This window comes from Halichoeres trimaculatus, unplaced genomic scaffold, assembly GCF_033239565.1.
Source record: "Halichoeres trimaculatus isolate MK-OKI-2021-1 unplaced genomic scaffold, fHalTri1.1 fHalTri1_scaffold_3, whole genome shotgun sequence".
NCBI classification, from domain to species: Eukaryota; Metazoa; Chordata; class Actinopteri; order Labriformes; family Labridae; genus Halichoeres; species Halichoeres trimaculatus.
In genome coordinates, this window is record NW_027437181.1 from 23,936,161 (window position 1) to 23,940,203 (window position 4,043).

Here is a 4,043-nt window from a genome sequence, read left to right on the forward strand (position 1 = left end):
CCTGCAATTAAAGCTGCTTTCCTCTCTCAGCTCAGCACTCTCCCTGCTACGTCACCGTGGGGGCGGGGCCACGGCGGTGACAGCACGGTGAACTGCACGGATGCAGAAAGCATTGTATTCACTTTATCACTACAATTACTTGTATGAAGAGATCTTCCAAGCATTTTTGTTTAATTTTCAGGAAATTTCCTGTTATGTCATGAGAAAAAAAACACTATTTGATTATTTATTATTTACTGTTTGATTGAACTCTTTCCTCAAATAAATATCAGCTGCTTGTTTTCTCCCAGACATGAAAGAAGTGGAAATAACAGGTGGGTATAAAAACAAGGAGGGCACAACAACCCTCCAAGATTGAAGCTGTAATTTTAGAGCTCCACCTGGTGGCTGGCTACAGAGCACAGGCACTTCAAGCACACCTCTAACATGTTCAAAACTGTAACATAGGCCAAACTAGAAAATCAAAACACATGCTGAATGTGATTTTCCGTTTTCTGTTAGTTTTTTTTTTCTCTTTTTTTCATACTGGTTCATGTTGTGGTTTGTTGTTTAATAAGTAAAGCAGAGTAGAGAGGGAACAGTAAAAATGTAACTAACGGTAACACACAAGTCATTAAACTTTTCACAACTTATTATGCCTTGAGAGGTTTTAGCTGTTTCATTGGGAAGTTAAACCTGTGTTTAAGGTAAGTCAACCAGCCACAGGCCCAGCCAGATTGCGTTGCTGGTTCCAAAATTTTTTTTTTAAAAAAAGCACTAGAGTCCATCATTAATACCCTATTAGATGATATCTTTATAAAAATAAGTGTAGTGATGCAAAATTAATCTAAATTCCCTTTTGTCTTTTTGTCTTTATTTGAACAGAAAAGCTGAGCAGAGAAAGCAAAGGTGAAGGAGACAGGTGTTGACATCCAGCTAAGAGTCTGAGTTTTAATCACACCCAGGCGGCTGCTGTTTTCCTGCACAAGTGTCTCAGTTAAGCAGACAAGATGCTCGGATTCGTTATTTTTTCAACTAGCTTGAACTGGAGGTAGATTTTGGGAAGAAAATGTTTTTTATTGGCTGGAATACTGAAAAATATGACAAGAAAACAAACAGCAAACACAAAAAAAGATTTATATAGATTGTCTACAGTGTGAATTGTACTTTAAATAACAACCAAAAAAAGTGTCAAAAGAAAAACCAAAGTGAAATCAAAATGTAGGTCAGATTTAAAATAGTCTTTGAAAGGAAAGATGCTTATCCTGAGGAGTTAATGGGCTTAGTTATCGTCATTTTTGACATTCTGTCCAGCATTTTGTAGTTTTAATGGTTACAGCCCAAGAAACAAGATCAACTACATAACAAAAAGGTCTCTGCAGGGCTATTTACCTGCTAAGAAAATGCACGTGATGGAGTTAATTTGTTTTGGAGCAGTGCAAACAATCAGGCTGAATGACAGCAGAACTAAGCATCTTAAGAGTTTGCATAACTGAGAGAAAGCACACAACAAGAGGAGGCTGGCAAAGCAGATGAGTCTGACATGTAAGCCTATTTGGCTAAATTGCTTAGCTACTCCCTGAATGAAAGTACATGCCGTTAAGGGGGCGGGGTTACTGGAGGTCAACAGACAACAGGTGGGGACCAATCTTCACATCATGCACTTCCGTGAGTATGAGATGTGGAAAGTCCCTCTAAAGTCAAACCAGTGTGTAATTCTTCTTAATCCAATAAATCTCACAGTTTAAGAAATAAAAGATGCAGAATGAAGCTTAAAATCATCTCCAGAGTCAAACCCTGTCAGGCATTGAAGAAGCAGTCCAACCCCCACCCTGTGGTGCATACCCAGGTTTGAAGGGTCTCCTCCAACAGCCGAGCAGTGTGAGATTAGCTCTTTCCAGCCCCTCCCCTGCTTCACCTGGCTGATCTGTCTCATCCACTCATTGTCTAGAATTTGCCATCTGCTACATGGGAAACAGCTAATGCACCCCAACCCCCTGGGAGTGATGTTTCACACCTCCGGTCAATGACTCCCAGGACACCTGCAGCAGGTAAGCAGCAGTATTGTTTCTCACGTCTCCTCATTTTAAGAGGTGTTCAGTACATATTACAGAACACAGAAAGAAGTTCATAACAACAGGTAAAAACAAAAAATACTGGTTGCATTATGCTGAAATGACATGGGAGCTCGCACTTCATATGGCAGGACTCATCACAAATTCAGATGCGAATAAAAACACAGGACACCCTGTACATATCAAAAAATGAGGTGTTAAGTGCCTCTGTTTTTACTCACACAAACCTCTGGTTTTTTTTTTTCTGTGGCTTGTGTTTTTGTTTTTGTTAAAATAAAACACCCCAGTGACACCAGTTGCTTCTCTTCGCCTCTGTCTAACACCTGAACACGTTACCTGAACTTTACCTGCTTTGGTTATCAGGTACTTCTTTTGATTTGTTTTATACCAACCTATCTCACATAGCTTTAAGACTACATATCAGTGGGGCATGATCTGAGAATCAGTGTCTTATTTTGCTTCTAAATCAGAAGATACTTATTGTTTCATGTCAACACAGGTACAAATACAGTACTTATCTATAAGAAAATTTCTTCTATAGCAGGGGTGGCCAACCTGCGGCTTGTGAGCCACATACGGCTCTTTGCCTTTCGGTGTGCGGCTCTTTGATCCATTCATTATTGTTATGAGTAGTGGTGTACCAATCAATCTAAATTATTGATATATTGATGTTGTGATCAGTATTGATCAGTACTTGGGTGATGAGATTGATACTTAAGTTTCAGTTTCTTTTCTCGACTTGCTCATGTGCTCATAGCTATCTAGATTGATAGATGGATGAAACTTTGTCTCTTCTGCAGTATAAACAGAAACTTGTCTTAGACACGGCATGCTTACAAACGCAATAAATGTCACTTCAAATTTTGGCTGTGTATTGATTTTCATCTTATGTACTTTTGTTTATGTGCGAGAGGAAGTGTGTTTTTGATGTGACTCTTTATAGTACCACGATAATTTTTGTGGCTCTTGATCTGTGACTGGTTGGCCACCCACGTTCTACAGTAGAACAAAAATGTTGTCTTGAGACCTAGATTAACCTCCGGCTATAAGAAATTGGGCAGATGTGGGAATGTCAAATATTGCTGTTTCTTAAGAGTTGTCAAAAAAGAAAAAAAAAACCAACATGTTCACAGCCTGGTATGACAAACAATTTGAATACATTAAGAGTTATAATTTTGTCCTTATTAAAGGCAGAGCTGAGGTGGGAACTCTGCAGCTGTTAGGGTATAGGGTCATAGCCCACTTCAACTTCCCCTTTGTGTCTGTGGTGAAGTCAACTAGAAATAAGGTTGGTTAAGTCTTTGAAAGGCTTCAAAAGAACAATTGTTGACATCATAGGCACTAAAGCGATTATATACAAACATTTTTTTTCTGAGTTAGAGCTAACAAATGTTGACCAGGAACTAACTAATTATTGCAAAGAAGAAAACACAGGAGGAGGTGGGATTTGTTGCCTCTGAATGAGCACATGCAAAAAAAAAAACTCCCCACAAATGCTACGAATTCAGAAATATAGAGCTACTAAGTAGATCAATCACAGGGCTCATGGTCTTTGTTGTTTTGCTGTGTAGTTTAATTTTTGAGGAGGTGCATGGTCATATATGCACATATAGGCACGTGTAGGCGCAGGGCCAAGCAAATCTATAATGTAAACTATGGTGTAGTTTCAACACAGAAGTATAATCTAGGCTTTACTGAGTTGATCCTTTAGTTAAATGTTGATGTAATCTCAATTAGCTATACCTTTTTAAGTCTTTTTTTTAACCTAAAAGATAAAAGTATCAAACAATATCTCTGAAAACTACTTTACAGCCCATGAGAGTTCAGCCTAAAAGAAAGAGTAAAAAAAAGAAATAGTTAAGAATTCAACATTACTGCAGACTCAAGGACCTCTGTGTTGCAGGGGAGGAGGAATTTCAAGGCCATGTGTTACTTGCGAGGCATGCTGGCAGAAAAAGCAGCTCTAAGACTCCTCCATCTCTTACTAAC